The following is a 14,832-nucleotide window of genomic DNA, read 5'->3' on the forward strand; positions in this document are numbered from 1 at the left end:
ATTAGTCAAACATACTCAGACCTGTCAATTAGCTTCTTTCCCTCTACCAACTTTTGCCATTTTGTTGCTGCTTATCTGATTAAGGACATGTGGTGTATTTGTATTCTCAGTATCAATTTCTGTATAAAAACAGTTTGTTTGCAGCAATAAGGACAGTAGCCTGAGAGAGCTCTTAGGGGTAAGAGCTGGCAGCACTACTCTGCTCATGGTTTTAAAACCTTAGCTCAAGTCTGCTCCTTTGTATCTATGTAACATTGTAACATTGATGCCATTGGTAAATAAAGGTAATAATTTAAACTAAACTGTCTGTAAGAGTTTTCAATTCCACACGACCACAGAGTACGATTGCTGGGACGAACCAGGAGAGGCTTACAGGTAGAGTCCATGAGGGTTTCCCTGAACCATCTCCAATAGGTACTTTAACACCAGTCCCATGTTTCCAACCATGCAGAGTTTATCTGCCTTATCGGTAGCCCTCTTGTATTGAAATAAGCGCAGTTTAATTTATCAGTCCTACCTCGTTCTCTGCTTTGTTCCTGCCTGTTTGACTTGCTCCTTTCGCCAACTGTACAAGTCTCAGACTGATCCCTTTCCTCATTATCTTGCTGGTCTCCCCTCTCCACTTTTTCGCGAGTCCTAATTCAGGATTCTCTTAAAGGTTAATGTGCAGGTTCAGTTCAGAGTTAGGCCAGGGAACATAATGCTAGCATCAATTTCAAGATTGAGAAAATACAAGAATAGAGACATACTTGATGTGGAGGTGCTGGTGCTGGACTGGGGTGGACAAAGTTAAAAGTCACAACACCAGGTTATAGTCCACCAGGTTTATTTGGAAGTAATAGCTTTCAGAGCACCTGTCCTTCATCAGGTAGCTGTGCAGCAGGATCATAAGAAACAGAATTTATAAATTGTGTGTCTGATGATCTTGCTCCACAGCTACCTGATGAAGGAGCAGTGTTCCGAAAGCTAGTTCTTTCAAACAAACCTGTTGGACTATAACTTGGTCTTGTGTGATTTTTAAGGCTGGACAAGGCACTAGTCAGACTGCATTTCGAATACTGAGAGCAGTTTTGGGCCCCCTACCTAAGGAAGAATATGCTGGCAATGGAATGAGGTCCAGGAGAGATTTACAAGTGTGATCCTGGGGACAATGGGCTAGTCATAGGAGGAATAGTTGATGATCCTGGGTCTGTACTCAGTGGAGTTTAGAAGGATGAGGGCGGAATCTGGTTGAAACTTACAGAATACTAAGAGGCCTGGAATGATCATAAAGGAGGCGTTGCCATTAGGAGTCTCAGAATGAAGGGATGACCCTTTAAAATTATGATGATGAGTAATTTCTGCAGCCAGAGGGTGGTTAATCTGTGGAACTTATTGCAGTAGAGAGCTGTGGAGGCAAAGTCATTGAGCATATTTAAGACAGAGATTATTAGTTTCTTGGTTAATAAAGTGGATGAAGGGTGATCGGAGAAGACAGGAGAATGGGTTTAGAGAAACAGATCAGCCATGATCGAATGGTGGATCAGACTTGATGGGCCGAATGGCCTAATTCTGCTCCAATATCTTATGATCTTACACTTAGTCTGGATAATTCTGTGCCCGAGCAATATTATTGTTATCTACAATAAACTCATCTGAGTATCTCAACACCTTGACATTCTTGCCCAGTTTCCCATACTACTAGAGATGATGATGTGGAGGTGCCAGTGGACATGTCACCTGATGATGATGATGTGGAGGTGTTAGTGGACACCTGATGACAGAGCAGTCCTCTAAAAACTAGCTTTTTCAAATTAACCCATTTGACTATAACCTGGCATCGTGTCATTTTTGACCTTGACTAATGATGTCAGCAGAGCTGAAAATGTGCTGCTGGAAAAGCGCAGCAGGTCAGGCAGCATCCAAGGAGCAAGAGAATCGACATTTCAGGCATGAGCCCTTCTTCAGGAATGAGGAGAGTGTGCCAAGCAGGCTAAGATAAAAGGTAGAGAGGAGGGACTTGGGGGAGGGGCACTGGAAATGCAATAGGTGGAAGGAGGTTAAGGTGAGGGTGATAGGCCGGGGTGGGGGCAGAGAGGTCAGGAAGAAGATTGCAGGTCAGGAAGGTGGTGCTGAGTCCAAGAATTGGGACTGAGACAAGGTGGGGGGAGGGGAAATGAGGAAACTGGAGAAATCGGAGTTCATCCTAATGATGTAAGCACTTGGCATATCAGGTCAGCCCTTTGCCTAAGGCCAATCTACAGCACTATTCACCCCTCACAGCCCTGCTTTGGTCAAAGCATGACTCAATTCACCTTGATCACCCAAGAACAATGACAACAAAAGTACTTTACTGACTCAAACGCTTTGGATCTAAATTGAGTTCAATCCATTCATTCACACACACACACACACAATCATTCAAAAGAGGAAGGAAGGATCTTTGCTTCTAGATTGACTCTTTGAAGAACTAGTCTCCCTCCACTACTAAAACTGGCACACTCTGGGAACACGAGGTAGACCGCGAGTAAACAGCAGAATGAACCCTTCATTGGCAGCCATTCTGATGAATAAGATGGCAGAGTGGACGGACTGAATGGCCTCCAGCTTTCCTCCGCAATACCGTCACAATACCCACAGCCAGTCCGCCCAGACAGCTGACCTTCACTTGACCCTATTGGTCTGCCTAGCTGTCAATTGTAGTACCACTGTCCAATCACCGCTGGACGCCTTCCCAGCAGCACGAGCCGGAAATCGGTTCCAAAGGCAGCACAACGGAATCTCCGCCACAGAAAGCCAGTATAGGCCTAAATAATTACACACTCACAATCACGGGTCAACGCTGCCGCACTTGTGCGTAGAAAATCTCCCCGACCGTCACCACAATCTGACACACACTCGAAATGATGTCCGCTTATAAGACAACCACACTTCACCTCCAACGGCAAAACAATGTACGGCCGAGTCTGATCACGTGATAGCGACGGGCAGCGCCCTCTAGCAACTGGGAGGTTCAATGCAGCTTAGGGAGGGCTCGTTACATTGGCCATCACTCAACATTAGGTTTAGTCTCAACAGGTTTATTTGGAAGCACTAGTTTTCGGAACGGAGCTCCCAAATAAACCTGTTGGACCATAACCTGGTGTGGTGTGACTTTTAACTCTTTTAAGGTTGTAACCATTCCTATCTCAGCTACTCTCCCAGGCAGTGCATTCCACATTTCCACCATCCTAGGATGAAAACATGTTTTCCATCTAAACCTTTCACCTTAGAAGCATGCTCCCTCATCACTCATCCCTTGGAGAGCATATATTGCCCGTCCGTAGTTACCATTCTGACGTGGTGCTAGGTTGCCTTCTTGAACCACTGCAGTCTTGTGCTAAATGTTGAACCACAATGGCATTGGGAGAGGGATGGTGGAGTTCCAGAATTTTTACCCAATGACAGTGGATTTAATCTGCAAATCGGTGTTACCACGCTATATAGGCATGATTTGGAGATGCCAGTGTTGGACTGGGGTGTACAATGTTAACTTTCAGATCACTGCTCCTTCATCAGTGGTTGTAGAGGACACAATTGGAAGACATAGAATTTATAGCAAAAGTTTACAGTGTGATGTAACAGAAATTATATATTGAAAAATACCTTGATTGTTTGTTGAGTCTTTCATCTGTTCGAATACCATAGTATGTACCAAATATATACCAAATACCACTTCTTTCATGTGTAAGTCACAAAACTTTTTTTTAAAAGTTACATTCTTAGGTTAACTGTCAGAGGCTGAGGGGTGACCTTATAGAGGCTTACAAAATGATGAGGGGCATGGATAGGGTAAATAGGCAAAGTCTTTTCCCTGGGGTTGGGGAGTCCAGAACTAGAGGGCATAGGTTTAGGGTGAGAGGGAAAAGTTATAAAAGAAACCTAAGGGGCAACGTTTTCACACGGAGGGTGGTACGTGTATGGAATGAGTTGCCAGAGGAAATGGTGGAGGCTGGTACAATTGCAACATTTAAGAGGCATTTGGATGGGTATATGAATAGGAAGAGTTTGGAGGGATATGGGCCGAGTGCTGGCAGGTGGGACTAGATTGGTTTGGGATAGCTGGTTGGCATGGATGGGTTGGACCAAAGGGTCTGTTTGCATGCTGTACATCTCTATGACTCTATAATTGGTGTTAGCCAGACAATAGGTTGAAGGTGTTAGCCCCCTGTGTTCTCTGTCTGTGCCATAATGTTTAGACTGATTCTAATCAGGCGCCACAAATTTGAAATTCAGATGAAGTCCACACTGTCACCCTGCGCTCAGGCTACAGCAGTACAATTACGCAGAACAAATATTCTACATATATTCATGATTTGGAAGAGGATCAAGAAAGTATTATTGCCACTTTTGCACCAGTGTGACCAAAGGTGGTACATATATTAATGATTTTGAAGAGGATCATTGCCACCTTTGTGGATATGATGTGGAGGTGCTGGTGTTGGACTTGGGTGGACAAAGTCAAAAATCACATGACATCGGCTTATTCTCCAACAGGTTTATTTCAAAATGCAAGCTTTTGGAGACCCCGATAATTCCTCAGGCAGCTAGTGGGAGACAATATATTGAACCCCGAATTTGTAGTAAAAGATCAAGGGATCATACAACTTATGCAAATGTATTGATCAAACCTAGATGGCTATTTAGTCTTTAATCTCTCTTTCTCTCACATGCACATGCAAATGGGATGAATTTTTTTAATTTCAAAAATATACTTTATTCATAAAAATATTTTGATGATCTGTACAATTGGTCATGCCATACATACATAAACATTCCATTTCTTTGCATAGAGATCGAGTAATTATTCATATATATACAAGTCTGTAAATTGACCCTCCATATATTTAGCTGAGGTGTCAGCGGAACCAACTTATTGTGTGGGCCCCTTGTTCTTTGGCAGACAGATGTTACATCAGTATTCACTCAGGAACAGGACACTGTTGCTGATGTGAATATGGAATCACAAATAATTAGAATGGATGCCCTGGAAATATGCAGGGAAGAGGTTTTGGGAATATTGGAAAGGATGAATATAGATAAGTCTCCTGGGCCTGATGGCATTTACCCCAGGATCCTATGGGAAGCTAGGAAGGAGATAGCAGAGCCATTGGCCTGGATTTTTATGTCGTCGTTGTCAACGGGAATAGTACCAGAGGACTGGAGGATGGCGAATGTGGTCCCATTGTTCAAGAAAGGGAGTAGGGATAGCCCTAGTAACTATAGGCCAGTGAGTCTGACTTCAGTGGTGGGCAAAGTCTTAGAGAGAATGGTAAGGGATAAGATTTATGAACATCTGGGTAGGAATAACGTGATCAGGGATAGCCAGCATGGTTTTGTGAAGGGCAGGTCGTGCCTCACAAACCTTATTGAGTTCTTTGAGAAGGTGACTAAGGAAGTGGATGAGGGTAAAGCAGTAGATGTTGTGTATATGGATTTTAGTAAGGCGTTCGATAAGGTTCCCCATGGTAGGCTAATGCTAAAACTTCGGAGGTATGGCATTGAGGATACATTAGAGGTTTGGATTAGGAATTGGCTGGCTGGAAGGAGACAGAGGGTAGTAGTTGATGGATTATGTTCATCTTGGAGCGCAGTTACTAGCGGTGTACCACAAGGATCTGTTTTGGGACCATTGCTTTTTGTTATCTTTATAAATGATCTAGAGGAGGGACTTGAAAGCTGGGTAAGCAAGTTTGCGGATGATACAAAAGTCGGTGGAGTTGTGGATAGTGAGGAAGGAAGTGGTAGGTTACAGCGGGATATAGATAAGTTGCAAAGCTGGGTGGAAATGTGGCAAATGGAATTCAATGTAGCTAAGTGCGAAGTCGTTCACTTTGGTAGGAATAACAAGATGATGGATTACTGGGCTAATGGTAGGCTACTTGGTAGTGTGGATGAGCAGAGGGATCTTGGTGTCCATGTACACAGATCTCTGAAAGTTGCCACCCAGGTAAATAGTGCTGTGAGGAAGGCATATGGTGTACTGGGCTTTATTGGCAGAGGAATTGAGTTCCGGAGTCCTGAGGTCATGTTGCAGTTGTATAAGACTCTGGTGAGGCCTCATCTGGAGTATTGTGTGCAGTTCTGGTCGCCATACTATAGGAAGGATGTGGAAGCTTTAGAACGAGTGCAGAGGAGGTTTACCAGGATGTTGCCTGGAATGGTAGGAAAATCTTATGAGGAAAGGCTGAGGCACTTGGGGCTGTTCTCATTGGAGAAGAGAAGGTTTAGGGGAGATCTGATAGAAGTGTATAAGATGATTAGGGGTTTAGATAGGGTAGATACTAAGATCCTTTTACCGCTAATGGAGTCAGGTGTTACTAGGGGACATAGCTTTAAATTAAGGGGTGGTAGGTATAGGACAGATGTTAGGGGTAGATTCTTCACACAGCGGGTTGTGAGTTCATGGAATGCCCTGCCCGTATCAGTGGTGAACTCTCCTTCTTTATGGTCATTTAAGCGGGCATTGGATAGGCATTTGGAAGTTATTGGGCTAGTATAGGTTAGGTAGGATTCGGTCAGCGCAACATCGAGGGCCGAAGGGCCTGTACTGCGCTGTATCCTTCTATGTTCTATGTACACAATGGTCTTTCCCCACCGCGCCTTGGCGGCAGCTGCCCTGAGCTTCAGCGCATCCCTCAACACGTAGTCCTGGATCTTGGAATGTGCCAGTCTGCAACACTCAGTTGGGGTCAACTCCTTCATCTGGAAGATCAACAGGTTTTGGATAGACCAAAGAGCGTCTTTGACAGAGTTGATGATCCTCCAGGCACAGTTGATATTCATCTCGGTGTGCGTCCTGGGGAACAGACCGTAGAGCACGGAGACCCGTGTCACAGAGCTGCTTGGGACGAACCTCGACAAACACCACTGCATTCATCTCCGGATTTCCTCTGCATAGGCACATTCCAGAAGGAGGTGTGTGACAGTCTCGTCCCCTCCGCAGCCACTTCTAGGGCAGCGTGCAGTGTGGCAGAGAGTCCGGGCGTGCATAAAGGAACTCACAGGCAGAGCCCTTCTCACCACCAGCCAAGCCATGTCTTGGTGCTTGTTGGAAAGTTCTGGCGATGAGGCATTCTGCCAAAAGACTTTGACTGTCTGCTCAGGGAACCACTTGACAGGATACGCCCTCTCCTTTTCCCGAAGGGTCTCAAGGACACTACGTGCTGACCACTTCCTAATGGACTTGTGATCAAAGGTGTTTTTCTTCATAAACTTCTCTACGAAGGACAGGTGATACGGAATGGTCCAACTACTTGGAGTATTCCACGGCAGCGAGGCCAGGCCCATCGTTTGCAACACCGGGGACAGGTAGAACCTCAGTACTTAGTGACACTTGATGTTTGCGTACTGGGGATCCACGCACAGCTTGATGCAGCCACACACAAAGGTGGCTGTCAGGGTGAGGGTGACATTGGGTGTGTTTTTTCCTCCGCTGCCCAGAGCTTTGTGCATCAAGTCCTTTCGGACCCTGGCCATCTTTGATCTCCATATAAAATGGAAGATGGCCCGGGTGATAGGCCAGACCTATGCCACGTATAACAGCAATGACAGAGCCTCACACCTGATGACCAGGTTTTTATCCGTGATGGAGAGCTTCCATCTGCCCAGTTTCTGCCTCACTTTCTTGATACGCTCACCCCAAGACTTGGCGCTTGTTCCTGCCCCTCCGAACCAGATACCCAGCACCTTCAGGTGGTCAGTCCTGACATGAAGGGGATGGAGGATTGGTCAGTCTAGTTCCCGAAGAGCATGGCCTCGCTCTTGCCTCAGTTGACCTTGGTCCCCGAAGCCCGTTCGAACTGGTCACATATGTACAAGCGTCTGTGCATGGACAGCGGATCCGAGCAGAAAACAGCGACATCATCCATGTACAGGAAGGCCTTAACCTGCAGGCCCCTGCTGCCAGGAATAGTTACTCTTCTCAGGCTCGCATCCTTCCTGATGGACTCAGCAAATGGCTCTATGCAGCCACAAACAAGGCAGGAGAGAGAGGTCAGCCCTGCCTGACTCCAGATCTGACTGTGAAACTATCTGATTCCCACCCATTGATGGAGACTGCACTGACAATATTGGTGTAGAGCAGTCTGATCCAACTGAAGATTCCCTCCCCAAAGCCTACTTTGGAGAGAACATCTCTCATATATGCATGTGATATCCTGTCAAAGACTTTCTCCTGGTCCAGGCTGATGAGGCAGGTGTCCAACCCCCTGTCCTGCACATAGGCGATCGTATCCCTGAGGAGTGCAAAACTCTCAGCGATCTTCCTGCCTGGTACAGCACAGGTTTGGTCAGGGTGGATCACCGGTCCCAGAACAGACCTGACCTGGTTGGTGATGACCTTTGCCAAGATTTTGTAATCGGCATTCAATAGTGAAATTGGTCTCCAATTTCTGATTTCCTCCCTTTCCCCCTTCCGCTTGTAGATGAGTGTGATGATGCCTTTCCTCATGGATTCACTCATGGTACCTGAAATTTTTTTTAAATTCAAAAATTTACTTTATTCACAAAATAATTTGATGGTCTATACAGTTGGTCATGCCATACATATGTAAACATTTACATACAGAGATCAGAATTTATCATTTTTATATACAGGTCTGTACGTTTATCAATCATATGTCCACATATTTAGCTGAGTCGTCAGCAGAGCCCAAATAACTGCGTGAACCCCCTGTTCTTCTTAAGCAGGTAGGTGTTACACGGTGGTCTTTCCCCACCACGCCTTGGCGGCAGCTGCCCTAAGCTTCAGCACGTCCCTCAACACATAGTCCTGGACCTTGGAATGTGCCAGTCTGCAACACTCAATCAGTGTCAACTACTTCAGCTGGAAGATCAACAGTTTTTGGACCACCCAGGGGAACAGACCGTAGAGCACAGAGTCCCGCGTCACAGTGCTGCTTGGGACGAACCTCGACAAACATCACTGCATTCCTCTCCAGACTTCTTCTGCGTAGGCACATTCCAGAAGGAGGTGTGTGACAGTCTTGTCCCTCCCCCCCATCGAAGCCGCTTCGAGGGCAGTGTGCGGCAGAGCCCTTCTCACCACCATCCAAGCCATGGTACCTGAAATTTTTTTTTAATTTCAAAAATATACTTTATTCATAAAATAATTTGATGGTCTGTACAGTTGGACATGCCATACATATGTAAATATTCCATTTCTTTGCATACCGAAACAGAGTAATCATTCCTATTTACAGGTCAGTACGATTATATTTTTAGCTGAGGCGTCAGCAGAGCCCAAATGACTGCATGGGCCCTCTGTTCTTCTTTAGGCAGGCAGACGTTACACGGTTGTCTTTCCCCACCGCGCCATGGCGGCAGCTGCCCCGAGCCTCAGCACGTCCCTCAACATGTGGTCCTGGACCTTGGAATGTGCCAGTCTGCAACACTCAGTTGGGGTCAACTCCTTCAGCTGGATGATCAACAGGTTTCGGACCGCCCAGAGAGCGTCCTTTACCGAGTTGATAATCCTTCAGGCACAGTTGATGTTTGTCTTGGTGACTGTCCCGGGGAACAGGCCGTGGAGCACAGAGTCCCACGTCACGGCGCTGCTCAGGACGAACCTCGACAAACACCACTGCATTCCTCTCCAGACTTCTTCTGCGTAGGCACATTCCAGAAGGAGGTGTGTGACAGTCTCGTCCCCCCGCAGCAGCCGCTTCGAGGGCAGCGTGCGGTGCTGCTGAGAGTCCGAGCGTGCATAATGGATCTCACAGGCAGAGCCCTTCTCACCACCAGCCAAGCCATGGTACCTTAATTTTTTAATTTCAAAAATATACTTTATTCATAAATACTTTGATCTATACACCTGGACATGTTGTACATAAGTAAACATTCCATTTCTTTGCATACCGAAACAGAGTAGTCATTCCTATTTACAGGTTGGTATGATGATATTTTGACTAAGGTGCCAGCAGAGCCCAAATGACGACATGGGCCCCCTGTTCTTCTTAGGCAGGCAAATGTTACACAGTGGTCTTTCCCCAGCCATGGTACTTGAAATTGCATTTGCAGATTTAAATTTGCAGGTGCATTCCATTTTATTCAAAAACACACAATCTGTTGTCAGTCAGTCAATGTGGCTTTTTATAAAGTCTTACTTTGGAAATAAAACCATTCTGGCTCCATGATGAGATACAAAAAGACTCGAAACATGGCCTCACAGTTGAAAAGCATTTTCTAAACTAAGGCGTCACCTTTATTCTGGTAAACCTAAGTTATTTTGAGGCAGGGATTTACATATTAATCACTCAAAACCTGCACCTCCATTCTGACTGGTTAAAGATTTAACAGCTGTCTCAGTTGTTCAATATATTTGCATGAGATGTGTGACCTTTTGATCTTTTACTCTAAGTTCTGTGTCTGATTTATTCTTTTCAAAAAAAACCTGTTGGACTATAACCCGGTGTCCTGTGATATTTATCTTTGTGGATTACACAAAAATAGGTAGGAAGACAAGTTGTGAGGAAATCTGCAGAGGTGTAAAGAGAAATCAAGTGAGTGGGCAAAACTTGACGGATGAAATACAATATCAGAAAATATGCAGTTATGTATTTTGGCTGATTAATACAAAGCAGAAGAGATGAATATTATTTAAATGGAGAAATATAGTAGAAAGCTGCAGCAGAGGAGGAGAATATGCATGAATATTAAAAAGCTAGCATCCAAATTCAGTAGATAATAGGAAAGGCAGATGGATTGTTGGCTTTTCTTTCAAAGGGAAAGGAGTATGAATATAGAGAGATCCTGTTAAAGCTTCAACAGAACCTTCCAGTCAGACTGCAGCTGGAAATTTTGAACAGTTTTGGTCTCCTTACCTAAAGAATGATATTCTAACACTGGATGCAATACAGTAAAAGTTCTTTTTTTTTGAGGATAGGTTCCATCAGTTGGGCTTGTATGCACATAGTTTAGAAGAATGAGAAGCAGAAACTTTATTGAAACATGTTTTGGAGATGCCGGTGTTGGACTGGGGTGTACAAAATTAAAAATCATACAACACCAGGTTATAGTCCAATTGGATTACTTGGAAGCACTAGCTTTCGGAACTGCCCCTTCATCAAGTGATTGATGAAGGAGCAGCACTCCAAAAGCTAGTGCTTCCAAGTAAACCTGTTGGACTATAACCTATTATTGAAACATACCGGATTTGTATCTGACTTGACAGGGTTGATGCAGAGAGATTGTTTCCCTTGGGTCTAGGACCAGATTGAATAACAGCGAACCAGATCAAGTATGGGGTCAGTCAATAAAAACAGAGATTGAGGAGGACTTCTTTTCTCTCAGGGTGTAATGAATCTATGGCATTCGTTCCTAAATAAGGCTGTGGAGACTGGATGATTAAGTATACTCATGGCTGAGATAAACAGATTTCTAGTCATAAGGGCAGGAATGTGGACTTATGCATTATCAGACCAGCTATGACCTAATTCAATGGCACAGCATATATAATGAGCTGAATGGCTTACTTCTACGCTTAGATCTTTTGGTCTTATGGTACAGTAGTGGTATAGTATCCTTAGTAGGTTAGATGATGCATTGATACAAAGAACAAAGTACAGTACAACACAGGAACAGGCCCTGCAGCCCACCAAGATTATGCTGACATGTGATGCCTTCTAAAGTAAAAATCTTTTGCCTCTAAGCTGTCTGTTTCCCTCTATTCTCTGCCTATTCATATCTCTGTCAAGACACCTCTTAGACATTGTTATTGTATCTGCCTCCACCACCTCCTCTGCAGGCCATTCTGTGCCTTACCACACTGCATAAGACATCCGTCTTTCACATCTCCTTTAAACATACACCCCTTTACCTTAAACCTATGTCCCTAGTAACTGACAGTTCCACCCTGGGAAAAAGACTTTGTCCATACATGTCATAATTTTGTAAACTTCAATTAGACCGCCCTCATCCTTTGTTGTTCAGGTGAAAACAAACCAGTTTGTCCACTTTCTCCTCATGGCCAAACCAGGCAATATCCTGGTAAACTGTTTCTGCACCCTTTTCAAAGCCTCCACATCCTTCTTGTAATGTGGCAACCAGAACTGTAGACAATATTTCAAATGTGATCGAGCTAAAGTTCTATACAGCTGCAACATGACTTGCCATGATGCTTTTGAGCGTGTTGCTAAAGCTCCTTCTGGTTGTTACCTTTCTGAATACGGAAGTATTTGTGAACAACTTTTACTTGTTTTCATGTGTCTGAATTAATTACAAGGAAAAACTGGACTCTTGTGACACAGTATCTATATCTCTGAGCCTTAAGGTCTCTGTCCAAGTCTCAGCTGCTTTAGAGATATGCCATTACATCTCTGAATAGGTTGATTAGAAAACATTAAAAGGAAAAACTGATGGAATTCTTGTGCTGTAGTGGTAGTGTCTCTTCCACTGAATTAAGTAGGCTTAAATTCAATTCCCACCTGTTCCAGAGTTATATAATAACATTTCTGGAAATGTTGATTAGAAAATATTAAACTAGTGAAATTTACTTTGTTATCTTTCAAAAGGAGGGACACAGCAGTGAACATAGACAATGCTCAATCATGAATATTTATCCACAGTAAGTTGCAGAAATAGGACAAAAGGACATCTCACAACATTTCAAAGGAAAAAATAGTATTTATGCCATGAAGTTCCAAACGTAATTCCTTATCCAGAATTATTTTATAAGGTTAGTATGTAAGAATAACAGTACAGAAGGTGTAAAACAGCCAGAGCTAACTAAAAGAAAAAAAACGCATCAAATTGTTATAATTTGGAATGTGCTGACTAAAGGTGTGATGAAAGCAGATTCAGTAATTAGTTCCAAAAGGTAATTGTACAAATACTTGATTTAGAAAATTTGCACAGCTACAGGGAAAGAGCAGAGAAATTGGAGTAATTAGATAGTAATAGTACGGACATAAAAAAAACCCAAGTAACATCTTTCTGTGTTCTATCATTCTATAGTTCAATACTATAAACAAGATTATGTTTTTGTTGATAGACCTTCCTAATACGTCCCTCCTCCATCTTGAAATATTTCTTATTTCCCTATGAGCTCATTTTAAAGCAGAAGTGGAGAGAGTCTTGTCAGACAATGGAATCAAAAGTTATCAGAGGCAGATGAGAATGTGGCATTTGTTATGAAGGTATAGAGGTGTACTATACATTTTAATAGCGACAGGAAGCGAGCAAGGACTGACTAAAAGCACAGAGTGTCCTGAATAATTTTAAAATGTAATATTTGGTTGAAACAAATAGCTGGAATTGCATTGCCATGTAACTAAAAACAAATTTAAATTCAGCCAATCTATTTAAATTATACCCCAGATACCAAAAGTCAATCAAATTTGAATTTCATGTTTTTATGACATCAAGGGCGGCACAGTGGCTCAGTGGTGAGCACTGCTACCTCACAGCACCAGGGTCCCAGGTTCGATTCCAGCCTCGGGTGACTATCTGTGTGGAGTTTGCACATTCTCCTTACATCTGCATGGGTTTCCTTCGGGTGCTCTGGTTTCCTCTCACAGTCCAAAGGTGTGCAGGCCAGGTGAACTGGCCATGCTAAATTGCCCCATAGTGTTAGGTCAATAAGTCAGAGGTAAATGGGCCTGGGTGGATTACTCTTCAGAGGGTCGGTATGGACTGGTTGGGCCGAAGAGCCTGTTTCCATGCTGTAGTGAATCTAATCTAATCAAACTAATGACATGATCCAATGCTTTGGGGTATAAAACCAGACATTTTGAACAATTAGGGGGAGACCTGCCAAGAAAAACAATCAGTATAGACTGAGAGCCAAATAGTTCTCTGAAAGGTACCTGCCCATAAGAAATTTGTGCAACAGTTCACTGAAGCTGACCTAGAGTTAAATCTACAGAGGAAAATCGACAAAGCTGACTGCTTTTGAAACATGATTTTGTTTTTTGAAAATCTTAATCAGTTTTTCAGTGGGAGGTAAATGATAAGTTTAAGATAAACGAGTTGTAAATAGTTATGGTTTAATGTTTAGATTAGATTACTTACAGTGTGGAAACAGGCCCTTCGGCCCAACAAGTCCACACCGAACTGCCAAAGTTCAACCCACCCAGGACCATTCCCCTCTTCACCTAATACGACGGGCAATTTAGCATGGCCAATTCACCTAACCTGCACATTTTTGGATTGTGTGAGGAAACCAGAGCACCCGGAGGAAACCCATGCAGACACGGGTAGAATGTGCAAACTCCACACAGAGAGTCGCCTGAGGCGGGAATGAAACCCAGATCTCTGGCACTGTGAGGCAGTGGTGCTAACCACTGTGCCACCATGCCGCCCACATGTTCTCTGTTAGACTTAAAGAATAAAATTGTTAATTTTTACTTCAAATAGTAACCTCTGCGATAGTTCTTTGCCTCTCAAAATTTAACAGGTTACAGCACGAGGTGGACATCTCTAGGTGTCAGGTTTAAATGGGGTTTACCCCATGTCATAACACATGTGAATCACAAACAGTTCTGGTACGATCTAATTAAATGGCAAAGCAAGCCTGAGGAACTTAAGGATTTCCTTCTGCTCCTCATTCATACACAATATCTCTTTTCATTTTTTTGATGACTTAGTCCACACTTAGGCTTTAAACAGCACATTCTAAACTTAATCGTAACCATATGATTTTTAGCAGATGTCCATTTAGCTCAGTTCAAGCCAACATTGCCTTCATATAGATATAGATTAATAAATTTAACTCCAGGTGACACTCCAGTCAATGTGATGGGACTTTCTTCAATGGCATGTTAAAGCTTCTGTTGCTTGGCCTGTAAAACCAAATCCTTAGCAAACCAGTCAACC

The 14,832-nt window shown here is 43.6% G+C and overlaps 1 protein-coding gene across 1 annotated transcript in view; it reads right to left on the reverse strand.

Moving 5' to 3' along the window:
• Nucleotides 1-2,941, reverse strand: part of bloc1s3 (biogenesis of lysosomal organelles complex-1, subunit 3) — a 28,109-nt gene extending 25,168 nt beyond the window's left edge. The window contains exon 1 of the mRNA XM_060856100.1: nucleotides 2,807-2,941. The gene's annotated coding sequence lies outside the window, so the exon portion shown is untranslated. The remainder of the gene's footprint in view (nucleotides 1-2,806) is intronic.
• Between the last annotated feature and the right edge of the window lie 11,891 nt (nucleotides 2,942-14,832).

Source organism: Hemiscyllium ocellatum, chromosome 47, assembly GCF_020745735.1.
Source record: "Hemiscyllium ocellatum isolate sHemOce1 chromosome 47, sHemOce1.pat.X.cur, whole genome shotgun sequence".
NCBI classification, from domain to species: domain Eukaryota; kingdom Metazoa; phylum Chordata; class Chondrichthyes; order Orectolobiformes; family Hemiscylliidae; genus Hemiscyllium; species Hemiscyllium ocellatum.